This window comes from Schistocerca nitens, chromosome 4, assembly GCF_023898315.1.
Source record: "Schistocerca nitens isolate TAMUIC-IGC-003100 chromosome 4, iqSchNite1.1, whole genome shotgun sequence".
Lineage (NCBI taxonomy): Eukaryota > Metazoa > Arthropoda > Insecta > Orthoptera > Acrididae > Schistocerca > Schistocerca nitens.
Window position 1 is genome coordinate 658,310,749 of NC_064617.1, and position 14,471 is coordinate 658,325,219.

Consider the following 14,471-nt stretch of genomic DNA (forward strand, 5'->3'; position numbering starts at 1 on the left):
ATTTCATTAATATTGTGTCAGCACTAAAGTTCATTTACATTCTGACAAATGTGATAACCTCTAATGCAGCCTAACAACTACAAACACAGTCAAAGGGCAAAATCAATGTAGCGGACGCATGGGCCAGGCAGGCTTATTAGTTAAAGGAATTACTGCCACGGCGCAGACACACAGTCGCCTGTAGCCTTTTAAATCATACGGCAATTCCAGTGTAATCTCGCAAATCCATCGGACTTAGAGCAAAAATATACGCTCTCCAGACGGAAACACAACGCGCAATCTATCAGCTAATGAGTTATTAAGCATTAATGATTACGGAGAATAAGTATTAAATGACACTGGTAATTCGGCTGTGCAGTATATAATTCGTTCCAATTTACAGTTTCCACTATGAAGCTATGTAAATTTGCTTTCTCTCTTCATATTCGATGATAAAGTGATCGCTATAGCTTGGGATCATTTTCGACAAGACATCGATACCAAATTGAATGCGCAACAGAAGCGGATTTAGAATTGATTTAGCATAAAAATAGGTGAAACTGAAACTGTAAGCTGTTGGTTGTGAATGTAAGGTACTAAATTGTAGCTCTGTGCGGTAGACTGAAATTGTAAGCTATATCTTTTAGATATAGATGAAATGCAATGGTAGCAGTAACAGGTATTGTAACTAATATCTTATAGACGTATAAGGAGGACCAAAATGAAAATTAAATAGATGGAGGAAAGTAAAAGTATTTCAGTATAAATCGCCATAACTGTCCACTCATTTATCCCATTATGAGACAAGACAGTCAATGCCTTCATGAAAGAATGTTTGCGGTTGCCTATGGAACCAAGTAGAGAATCGAAGCATTTGAAACAACCTTCTCGTCAGCCAACATTCCTGGGGTTTTAGACTTGGCGTGCTTCAATTTTTGCAAAGTCTTAAACATTGCCGAGATTCAGCAACTATATAAATTTGAAGAGGTTGAAAAAGTCAGCCAACCAGTTGCAAACCAAAGGTTTATTTAGCCCTTGACCTGGGTTTCGATATTTTTAAAAATATATCCTTCAGAAGGAATTTACCCTAAAAATGTATACAAAGACTACAAAATATTTTTAAATACATAACAGAATATTAATAACAGAAAAATATTTGTGAAAGAAGCGTACTCACTTGCTGCGTTACATGGTGGTAAATTACACTATCTGAAACCGAGCGGCTCTTGTCATTTATACAAACCAGAAACATCACATGCGATGGCTGAAGACAGCAGCCACATTACATTCAGCGTGAGAATAAATGCACAAATATATTCGCCCACTGGTAAAGGCTCTTGTACACAAAAAATTTGCGTAAGTATTCACCACGCCAAGAGACAAAGCCCAGCTGTTCAAACGTACAGGCTGAAGCGATAACAAAAAGTTGGAATCCAAAGGGCGCTAAATACCTGGGCGTAAGATCCACAGCTAGCCTGTGTTAAGTAACAGAATTTTACGTTAAAGCAAGAATGAAAATCTCTTCAACAAGGCTAGTAATAAAGCAATAATCTATTACGTATAAATACTTTTGGTGACAGAGTCATATTATACGTAAATTCAGAACGCAGTAGCTATAGTTCAATTTACAAAGGATCACTGTTATAAATACATGGGGAAAGAAGAGCACATACCAGCTAAAACGACGTCACTAAAGTCAGAAACTTACGCTTAACATTACGGAAGCTTCAGCGATAAGGAAAAGTTGGAAAGCAGTGGGCGCAAATTGCACGCGTGTACGCACTGCTTCTCGCCGGCGTTAAGTAACGTAATTCTGCATTAAAACAGAATGAAAATGTCTTATAGAAGGCCAGTAATAAAGGCAATAATTTTGGAGATTAAATATAAAATTATCTGCAAGCCATTTATGTAGAAAGGGGTACTGTATGTAAATTTAGCTTCAAAAGATAACAATTCAAGTACGAACAATTACTTATGTTACAAAAACGGGGAGGAAAGAGTAAAATGGATAAAGTTACATCATAACCTAAAAAATAAGGAAGTTCTGCTTAACTCTACGGAGGCTTACGCAGAATAACATTTTTTCACAAAAAACAATTTTTTTGGACTACCAACTATAGGAACACGTGCTGAAAAGGCCACGAAAAATGAAACCCAATGGTATGAAATGTAACTCAGCAGTAGAGAGGAAGTAATTGAGGAAAACATTCGCCAATATTATCGGAGATCTTTAAACCCGTTTTATGCGACCGTGAGCGGAAGTTTAAAGCCATCAGGGAAGTGCTTACTCGCGAGTTGCAGCTGATCGTTCAACCATTACCGTCTCCCTTAGCAAGATGTTTATAAATTTTAAGTTCCTCCAGTAAACTCAATTTCCAGCCTTTTATTTCCTTACGTAAAATTACTGTCTCTTCTAATTCCCTCTCAAAGTGGTCTGAAACAAGTAAATAATCAGCAAGGAAGGCTTATGAACATTTCCTCCTTTCTTACGCAAAGATGCTCCTCATACGAGGCTTTAATAGCTCTACCAGACTGCCCTATTTAATAGCTTGAGTAGTCTCTACAGACGATTTTATAGACGCCTGAGTTTGTCAAAGGATCTAGTTCAATTTTTAATGTATGTAATAAATTTTTCTTCAAACTATTGTTAGTAGAGGAGATAACTTTACAACCGCATTTTCCAGCCAGAAGACGGCCAGTCCTCTAGGACGTATTATCTAAAAATGGTCTTGAAAAGAACTTGCCATTTCCCTCTCATTATTCTTCAGTCTGTTGTCATCTAATGTTGAAAATTTTTTATTTTCCCTTTCGTTACTACGTATCCTGTCGACTACGTCTTGCTTGTATTCATCATTGCAAGCAATAGACATAATAAAATTAATTTCTGTCTGAAACTCGTGTGGGGACAATGGCGTTGCTAATGCACGATTTATTACTAGATGAAAAATCGCAAGTTTATGAGCCCGTGGGTGCAAAGCATCTGATGGAGTAGTACACACATCAAAATAAGTTTTGCATCACTCCGGTTCCCAGATCTCCTGACGACAGACGTGGACTGTGGATATCGTATCACAGACAGAGTCCCTTTGACTGTTCCGAGATGTCACTAAACCCGCCCAAAGATGTAAACAACCATGCATGAGCAGCTCCTATTAGACGGAGTAGATACGACAGCCGATCAGTTCAAGTCATTCCACCAGGAAGAAGGTACACGGCTCGTGTTGTCTCTGGTTCAACCATGCTTAGACGGTCAATACCGCTGTTCGATCGCGTCCGCATTGTTACCCTGCGCCAGGAAGGGATCTCAACAAAGGAAGTGTGCAGGCGTCTTGGAGTGAACCAAAGCGATGTTGTTAGGACATGGAGGAGATACAGAGAGACAGGAACTGTCGATAACATGCCTTGCACAGGCCGCCCAAGGGTTACTACTGCAGTGGAAGACCGCAACCAACGCATTATGGCTCGGAGGAACCCTGACAGCAACGTCACCATCTTGAATAACGCTTCTCGTGCAGAAACATGACGTCGTGATACGACTCAAACAGTGCGCAATAGGGTGCATGATGCGCAACTTCACACCCGACGAATACAGGCATACATCAGTGCAAGAGGACGTGCTACTAGGTATTAGAGGTAACGGTGTGTACAGCAATCTGCACCACCACCGCTAAGGTCTTGCTGTATAGTGAAACAACATTAAATGTGTGGTTTTCATGAGCAATAAAAAGGGCGGAAATAATGTTTATGTTGATCTCTGTTCCAATTTTCTGTACAGGTTCCGGAACTCTCGGAACGGAGGTGATGCAAAACTTTTTTGTGATGTGTGTATTATCAGAGTAGGTTGTCTTTTGGTGAATATCGAAAGTGACTGAAATTCTGTATGCTTAATTTCAGATCAAGGAAATTTATGTCACCGTTTTCATTTTAAATTTGTTTTGTAAATTTAACTTTCTCGAGGAAGTCGTTTAAGATGTTAAATAATAAATCTAATTGTTGTTAAGTTCCATCAAATGAAAAAATTAATTAGTCTACATGCCGCTCATAAAGCTTTGTTTTACTCGCTTATTTTGACTTCGTTTTAAAGAAGCCATTTTCAAGGGAGTTAATGAAAATGTCAGCTAGGATGCCAGCTAAGGGACTACTCATCGCAATAGCAAAGAATTGAATACACAGTTTACTTTTAGAAGTAGAATAATTTTATTTGAGCACAACCTTTAATAACCTCATCAGATCTTTAATTAGCATCTCAGTTAGCGTTTTATGCAATAATAGGTTCGTTTCAATGATTTCAAGTGTCACGCCAATAGGAAAGTTCATGTACAGGCTTGTAATATCAAAGAACAACAACCTAGTATGTGCTTTGCATTAGAGCGTTTCCAGTTTAGCAATCAGATCTTGCCTATTTCTAAGGAGTTTACCTTGTAAGTGCATAGCTAGCTTGTGGTGAACACTCCCTATACTATTTACGATCGGTCGGATCGGATGCCGGTTCTTGTTAAGATTAGACTGGTTTCTCAGAAGAGGAGGCTTTGGATTCATGTTCACTAACGCTTTTTCCTGAAATTTTCTGAAAAGATTTTGAGTGTTACTTAAACAGTTCAGAAGTTTTTCTTGCGGATGAACGGTGGGATCTGTACTAACTTCGGTGATGCCACATTCCTCAGAAAAGAAGTGTTATCCATGTACACATTTTTATAAGCGACGAAAACTCTACTGCCTTTATCAAATTCAGTTATTTAAGCTTCATTATTTTTCATTGTAGCATTAATACTGTTAATTACTTTCTTTTCTTTAGTGCAAATGCTACTGATGTCGTTACACTTATGAGCTATCGTACTTTCTGAGCCTTATCTACGTTAGCCTATCAAGACAAATTTTTGAGGTTAACCGCAAAGTCGTCTATTACTGTAGAGTCACTAAGCCTAGGGGCTACATTGTACTTTAAATCTTTTTATAAAATTAGACCTTCTTCCTCTGAAAAGTTAATTTCAGTTTTATTTGATAATCTTCCAAAGAACTGATGCTGTGTTCTGTTATTAACTGTAATTTTATCTATCGATATCCTGTTCTTAAGTTTCGACAGTTTCTTTTCCTGTCTGATTCCAATTTCACATTTACGATTATACAATAAATCTTTATACCGTTCCAGATAATACGAATTTGAAAATTAAAATGTTCTTTAAAACTTTTAGTTAAAACAAGATATAAATCTTAAGCTTCTACATTCAACCTATCTTTCTTCTTATACGGCTCTACTGATCCGTCAGCTAAAATTTGCTGCACGAATTTATTCTTAACTAAAGGCATTTTCTCACGTTGGTTAACGATAATGAAAGCTTTCACATAGTCTGGTATCGTGTCAATCTTTTAACATTGCTTATTAAAATCAGTGGCCATACCTGTTTTTTATAATTTTAAAACTAATGTCCATATACTTGGTGACAGCCTTTGATACATGGGTAGGCACATAAACGTGGCTACGATTCAGCAACTGTATAAAACTGAAAAAGTCGAAAAAGGGTCAGCCAACCAGATGCAAACCAAAGGTTTATGTAGCCCTTGACCTACATTTAGATATTTTTTAAAAATCTTCTTCAGAAGGTTTTGGCCCTAAAAATGTACGTAAACGGTGAAAACCATTTTTACGTATATAACAATACATTAATAACAGAAAAATATTAATTTTTGTTATGTGTGTAAAAATAGTTTGTAAGCGTTTACATACATTTTCAGTCCGCCCCGATAGCTGAGTGCTCAGCGCGGCTGTCTGTTATGCCAAGGGGCCCGGGTTCGATTCCCGGCTGGGTCAGAGATTTTCTCCGTCCGGGGCTGGGTGTTGAGTTGTTCCCATTATCATTTCATAATCATCAGTGGAAGTCAAGGGGAAATAACCACTGGAATCACTTCCCTAGACGCTCGTGCGGTGGACTTCCCTGACGAGGCTTCCCCCATGACCAGACCTGCCGTAAGGCAGAACATAAAGTTTTTTTCTATATGCATTTTTAGGACGAACTCGTTCTCAAGAAAATATTTCAATGATATTGAAACCAGCTCAAGGACAAAAAGAAACTTCTGTTTTGCAACAAGTTGGCTGATTTTATCGACCTCTATTTTGCAAAGTGTCCACGTACCACTGTGCGTTAATTGTGGTGCTGTATTACAGAATGTCAATAAGCAGTGGGCCCTTGCAGTCAAGCCGGCCGCTGGTGGCCGAGCGGTTCTGGACGCTTCAGTCTGGGACCGCGCGACCGCTACGGTCGCAGGTTCGAATCCTGCCTCGGGCATGGATGTGTGTGATGTCCTTAGGTTGGTTAGGTTTAAGTAGTTCTAAGTTCTAGGGGACTAATGACCTGAGATGTTAAGTCCCATAGTGCTCAGAGCCATTTTGAACCTTGCAGTCAAAGAAAAAGTTGATCAGGGCTTCACCAGAGCCGCCGTGCACGGCTTTGGACTTTTCAGTGGGGGTGAACCCAATGCTCTCTTTGTTGACTCTGAAACTTACTCTCTAGCTCAAAATAATCCGACCATGTTTCATCTCTCGCGACAATACGGGACAAGAAACAATATGCTTCACCGTGATACAGTTGCAGGTGTTGTTGTGATGTCGACATTCTGTCCACCTTCCGGTCCTCCGTCAGGCTGTGGGGAACCCAATGCGCCCAGATTTTCCCAAACTTCAGATGCTCTGACATGATAGCGTGAACGGTACCGTGACTGATGCCCAACATGAGCCGAATGTCTTTCACCGTCCACCGTCGGTCATTTCTGATGGCAGCAACCATCGCAGCAGTGACTGAAGGGTTAATCACAAGATTAGCCGACTGTTGTCTGTCAGTAACACCCGACCTACTCGAAATCGTTTATTCCACTCATAAAACATTCGCACGTGACATACTGTGATCGCCACACACAGCAGACATTCGGATAGTAATTTCATTTCCTGCCACTCTTACAGTGAAAAACCGCAGTACATGTCGCTGTTCCTCTTTCCCGGCCTCCATAGCGACGTTGGACGCACACACGACTCTCTGAAATCTTGTCCTTCAGTCGTAAAATTTTACTATCAGTATTTCATTCCTTGTAGTCTTTATATGTGAGATTAACTTGCTTGTTTCTGGTAGGAATACAGCGCATGTCAGAGACAGCAGCACGAGTATACAAGATAAACCGGAATTCCACTGACGAAATTTCGGAGCTTTTGCAGGTAATAGTCGGAAAACCCATAGAGAGCACTTTTAGCCAGGGAACAAGCAATGACTTCATGGCCGGTAACCGTCCTCCGAGACACGATGCTGGTAACAAGATGCTGCGATGGAGTCTGTGAAGAAGAGAACATTATGGCTATTGGAAAAGGAGGACACCGACCAGACTTTGCAAGAATTGTTTTCCGTATTTGTTGGAATCGACTGAATGTGACCACAAAAGAGCTATATACGAATATCGGGATGAGGGTTTGAATGCCTCTCCTCCCGAACGCGTGAGCTGTGTCGTAGCCTCAGAGTCGGGGCAAGGCAACGGTGAGCAGTGTGCGTGTACCGACAGGAATGCGACCTTGCGGCCGCCACGCCCCTCGCATTCTTCTCCTACGCGTACCACACGCCAGCTTTTCCTCTTCTCTCGTCTCACAGAAATGGCCCGCGACACAGTGGCTCGCATTCTGCCACTTCACGAGCGATCTCTCTGCCTCTGGGCGTTGGTCTAGCGGGGTCTATTGTTTTCAGGGACAATATGACTACCAGTAGGCGTGCGTTCTATTAAAACGTGTCAACGAGTAACGGAAGTACCGATGTACAGATACTCGAGTGAAATGCGTGCATAATACTGAAAAGTTGTTAGAGCAGCAGGGTAATAGGTAGGGACAGAAAAATTTCGCGATAAAGATAACGCAAAAATGACGCGAAATTAGCGATTTTTAGCGACATAATGCGAAATTAGCGATTTCTACCACATATAGGGAAATTTGTAAATTTGCCGAATAAAAATGTTATAAAACTAAGGGCGGAAATTTATCAACATTCGTAACATGGAACGTTAAATAGCCATTTCCATTTCTAAGCTTTGTGTATGGCCTTAACTGACTGTTAATTTCCCACATAATGAAATCTGGTGTGATTACAAAGACAGCGCAGAAATTAACAAAATTAACAATAATTCGGCAAATAACATCGAATTTGACAAAAAACACCGAACTTGACAAAAATGTAGTATCAACGACAAGAAAATCTAGGAACGAATTTGGCAAAAGTATAACGTCGAACCTCTCAGCACCAAATTTGGCAAAAATATAATATCAAAATCGTCAAAAATATAACACTGAATTTGGTAAAAATGTGGCATCAGATTTGGCAAATAGGACACCGAATTTGATACAAAATAACATTAAATTTCATGAAAAAGTAAGACCAGATTTTGAAAAATATGACAGAGTCTGGCAATAAAATAACACCGAAGTTTGCGAACAGATATTACAAACTGGTAAAAAAGTCAGCATATTTGAGAAAAAGTCATCAAACTGGAAATAAGTCGTCGAGTTTTTTAACGTAAGTCAACAAGTTTCGCAAATAGTCATCTAATTTGGAAGGGAAAGTCTCCGAATTTGGCAAAAAATTAACGTATTTGTGAAATAAGTCACCAAATTTGGCGAAAGGTCACCGAATTAGGTAGAGAAAACACGGCATTTGGCAGAAAATGCCTTTAGCTGTACCTGGTATTCAAAATTCTAGCGTGGACAGAAATCCGTTAGTGTGATATTTCTTTATTTTTTTAGTACTACCTTCTTTATTCATTAAAATTATTTTGGCTTTCTTTCAGTCTTTAGTAATGTTGCAATGTGCAAACAACTTGACAGTATTTTAGGTAAATACATCTTGGATTTCTCATGCAATAGCTGGAGCAATTCCTTCCTTCTGTAGCATGTGCGACTTCTGGGATTTGGGAGGCAGAAGCATGCGATTCATCTAGGATTAAGGTATAATAATTGATTTCATTGTACAGATTACTATAAAAATTTCCAATATAGTCAAGTATTTCTTTCTTGCCTTTAATTCGGTCTTGATCTGTGTCTAATGCTATTAGGTGATAATTATAAGTCACGATTCCGCTTGGCCATCTTTAATCTAGATTCATTTTCGAGACTGGCTTTCGGTATATCTTCTTCCCACTTTTTGATGTCTTTTTTCATACTCTTTGTCAGCTTGTTCCACAATTATATACCTATGCACTCTCTTATCTTCATCTGTTTTTACTTCCATTTTTCATGTCTTGTTCATCATATTTATATTTTATTTGCCAGCATCTTTGGTCGGTCTGTGTGATTAGTACTTACTGTTAAGTCTTCTGCCTTACATGGTTTTGATTTTCTCTCAGTTATTTCCTGAAATTCATCGAGATTTTTTAGCTATAATTTTTTTTCGTTTTTCTTTAATTAGTTTCAATCTTCCTTCTTTGGTGTTCGCTAAAGGTATTTTTGTTGTTGATCGATAATCACCTTCCGTCTGTCAATTACACCCCGTTAAAAACGATGGGTTGAATTCTATCTGTAAGCAAATCTTCAATCTAGTCACAAAAGTGGCATATGCTAGAAATCTCGTATTTTTGTTCACTAAACGACACTGAGGCTCAGTACAGAACGCCATCCGTATATCAAGGAACACAGCATACTCTAAATACTATGTACGGTGCGTAGTACGATGGGGTACAGGCCCGTTGCAGATGATCAGTAACTGGCTTTAGAATGCCTTGTGTTTCGCCACCATCCTTCCCTTCACTTTTCTCTAATCGTTGGTTGACAAGAGAGGAAGAGTATGACTCGTGAACTCTCTGACACAAGAAATCATTGTTCGGCGTTAGCAAAAAAGTATCACAAAAGCAGATGACGGGAGAAATTTTTGATGGTAGCATGCTCATTGAATTGCGAGCTGTTTATCGACTCGTGAACGTGCTATCGATAGAAGTGTAAATTCTGTTGTATCTTTGCACGTGGTAACCTAGCAATGGACCCCTGCGTGCGCAGTCTTGGCCACGCGTGTGTTCCTTGCTTAGCGGCTTTACATTTAATGAGCCGCAAAAACTGTTAGCAGCCGTGATTGAAGTGCTTCGATGGAGAGGTAAAAATGTTTTTCTTTGCAGTGCATTTGGTGATATTCTTTTCTGCCTTCTGTCGGTTAGGGACATACAAGTATGATGCTTCCACCTTCCAGACCATTGGAGGGGATGCATTCGACAAACTGTGTCAGAGGAGATTTCGTCCTTAACAAGCTATAGTCTAAGGGTAGGGCTAGTGGTCTACCAATGCGTCCTTGGTATTGTATTGGTATTGTTCACTGCATTGTGAGCTTAGCATCTAAGAAATTTCAACCCAGCGAGACGAAATTTAAAACAGAACGCTTTCGATTTTCCTGTCTACCATAGCGAAGTGACTTGTATGTAGACGGTGGTTAAGAGACAATTTTTTTCATATCTGTATGAAAAACATAACTAAACTTAGCAACAGGAAAATGGCTGCAAATGTTACCAATACTTTATATTTGATATTCAAAACTTCATTTGCTGTTCAGTGTCATTGCAGTGCTCTCTGGCTCTGATTGTCTTTTCCATTATAATAGTTACAGCTCCCTTGCCAAAAGATAAAAAATTTATGTGTTAAATTATTCCTAAGTTTCGGATAATACGTTTACAAGTTATTATAACACTGGGTTTAAAAATTGCTACTGTATGAAGTGTCCCAGAAACGTTACAACAAACTTCGAGGAGCTCTAGCGGGTGTGCTGAACAAATCGAGGGTAGGAAACCGTGTTTAGAAACGTCATCCGATGACGCTACAAAGCTTCGAAGATATACGCGCCGGAGTCTATCACTAGGTCACCCTTTCGGCAGCAAGCTGAATTTTTACGCTGACGGACCGTAAGACGAACATCTCGCAACGTTGTTTGTCATTCAGTGACTGCTTTTCCTGCATGCTGAAAGCCGTTGGAGATTTTAGTGTGTTCCAGGAGAAAATCAAACTGCGGATGGAAACCCGTGTCCGAAAGTGTCATTCACCGAGCCAACAGAGCATAGCACTCATTGGAGACGAAGCCTGTCTACGAAGCAGATAGCCCCACCATCTCCACTCGAGATCGTGGCAATTAGTCGCAATCACTGCGTAACAAACAACATTGCGAGACGCTCCACCTACGGTCCGTCAGCGTACAAGATGACGTTTGCCGTCGAAGGTATTACCCAGGGACAGGCGCCGGTGTCTGTCACGTCGACGCTGTGCAGCGTCGTTGGATGACGTTTGCAGTCACTGGTCCTTGTGCTCGCAATTTGGGTGCATAGATCCTGAGAAATCAGTACCCAGAACAACCACCTCTGGCCGTAATAACGGCCTTGATACGCCTGGGCATTGAGTCAAACAGAGCTTGGATGGCGTGTACAGGTACAGCTGCCCATGCAGCTCCAACACGATACCACAGTTCATCAAGACTAGTGACTGGCGTATTATGACGAACCAGTTGCTCGCCCACCATTGACCAGACGTTTTCAATAGGTGAGAGATCTGGAGAATGTGCTGGCCACGGCAGCAGTCGAACGTTTTCTGTATCCAGAGAGGCCCGTACAGGACCTGCAACATGCGGTCTTGCATTATCCTGCTGAAATGTAGGGTTTCGCAGGGATCGAATGAAGGGTAGAGCCACAGGTCGTAACACATCTGAAATGTAACTTCCACGGTTCAAAGTGCCGTCAATCCGAACAAGAGGTGACCGAGACGTGTAACCAATGGCACCCCATACCATCACGCCGGGTAATACGCCAGTATGGCGATGACGAATACACGCTTCTAATATGCGTTCACCGCGATGTCGCCAAACACAGATGCGGCCATCATGATGCTGTAAACAGAACCTGGATTCATCCGAAAAAATGACGTTTTGCCATTCGTGCATCCAGGTTCATCGTTGAGTACACCATCGCAGGCGGTCCTGTCTGTGATGCAGCGTCAAGGGTACCCGCAGCCATGGTCTCCGAGCTGATAGTCCATGCTGCTGCAAACGTCGTCGAACTGTTCGTGCAGATGATAGTTGTCTTGCAAACGTCCCCATCTGTTGACTCAGGGATCGAGACGTGGCTGCACGATCCGTTACAGCCACGCGGATAATATGCCTGTTATCTCCACTGCTAGTGAGACGAGGCCGTTGGGATCCAGCACTGCGTTCCGTATTACCCTCCTGAACCCACCGATTACATATTCTGCTAACAGTCATTGGATCTCGACCAACGCGAGCAGCAATGTCGCGATACCGTAAACCGCAACCGCGATAGGCTACAATCCGACCTTTATCAAAGTTGGATACGTGATGGTACGCATTTCTCCTCCTTACACGAGGCATCACAACAACGTTTCACCAGGCAACGCCGGTCAACTGCCGTTTGTGTATGAGAAATGGGTTGGAAACTTTCCTCAGATCAGCACGTTGTAGGTGTTGCCACCGCCGCCAACCTTGTGTGACTGCTCTGAAAAGCTAATCATTTGCATATCACAGCATTTTCTTCCTGTCGGTTAACTTTCGCGTCTGTATCACGTCATCTTCGTGGTGTAGCAATTTCAATGGCCAGTAGTGTATAAAATGGAACTGAATTGCCTTTCCAAGCAGTGTGCACGTCAAAACTTTCCTTGATAGAGGCTACCTGTTTATTGTAAATTGGGTGCATTGATACGCGTTTTATATAATATTTCAGTCTTTGAAAATGATAGACAGCAGCAGCAGCCGTCGTTTCCCCTCTAGCTCCGACTGACTGCTCCTATCATTTTGAAAGTCATGTCATATTCATTGCGCGCATTGCCCTTTAATGAAAGGTAATGTGATGCTATTGTTTTAATGTCAATGGATAACTTGATTCTGCATGTTATGCACATGTGTTAACCAATAAACTTGTGCACATTTAATCGTCTGATGCATATGGCAGGAACTGCTGGCATTGCTGGCACCGTGCTCCAGCCCATCTGTCCTTTCTTTCGTTTCTATGAAAACAGAGGCACTGAACAAAAACTGTACACTCACACCAGTCACGTATGTTACCCGTACTTCTCATTTATCCCAAAAGAAAAGTGTTGTCTAGGCAACAGAAAGTTTTTTTCTGTTAATCTCCTGAATACACTGAAGGGACAAAGAACAGGTGCACCTGCCTGATATTGTGTAGGGACCCCGCGAGCTCGCAGAAGTGCCTCAACACGACGTGGTATGGACTCGGCTAATGTCGGAAGTAGTCCGGAAGGGAAATGACACATTGAATCCTGCAGGGTTGTCAATACATCCGTAACAGGACAACGGGATGGAGATCTCTTCTGAACACCACGTTGCAAGACATCCCAAAAGTGCTCAATAAAGTTCTTATCTGGGGAGTTTGGCCAGCAGAAGTGTTTAAACTCAGAAGATTGTTCCTGGAGTCACTCTGTAGCAATTCTGGATGCGCGAGGTTTCGCATTGTCCTGCTGGAATTAGCCAAGTCCGTCGGAATACACAATGGACATGAATCGATGCTGGCGATCGGACAGGATGCTTACGTACGTGCCACCCGTCAGAGTCGTATCTAGACGTATCAGAGGTCCCATACCACACCAACTGAACACATACCACACCATTATAGAGCCTCCATCAGCTTCAACAATCCACTGCTGACATGTAGGGTCCGTTGATTCATGAGGTTGGCTCTACAGATGTACACTTCCTTTCTCTCGATACAATTTAAAAGGAGACTCGTCCGACCAGTCAACATGTTTGCAATCATCAACTGTACAATGAGGGCATTGTTGGGCACATGCGAGACGTAAGGCTTTGTGTCGTGCAGTCATCAAGGGTAGACGAGAGAGCTTTCGGTTTCGAAAGCCCATATGGATGATGTTTCGTTGAAAAGTTCGCACGCTGACACTTGATGGCCCAGCTTTGAAATCTGCAGTAATTTGCGGAAGGATTACACTTCTGTTACGTTGAACGATTCTCTTGAGTCGTCTTTGGTCCCGTTCTTGCAGGATTCTTTTTCCGGCCGCAGCGACGCCGGAGATTTGATGTTTTACCGGATTCCTGATGTTCACGGTACACTCGTGAAATGGCCGTATGGGGATATCCTCACTTCATCGCTACCTCGGAGATGCTGTGCCCCCTGCTCGTATGTAGACCATGTTCAAACTCACTTAAATCTTGATAACCTGTCATTGTAGCAGCAGTAACCGATCACCAACTGCACCAGACACTTGTCTTACGTAGTCGTAACCGAACGAATCGCTGTATTCTGCCTGTTTACATATCTCTGCATTTGCATGCACATGCCTATACCAGTTTCTTTGGCGCTTCGTTGTATATTCCTCTGGGTACTCCAAACAACATCCTAGTAAGATTTTGCTATAATTTTCTCGTATTTAACGCTCAAAATACTTATTGCTCTGATTTGAAGCAAAGTAAGTTTCACCACAATTTGTTGTTGTCGCCGTTGTGGTCTTCAGTCCAAAAACT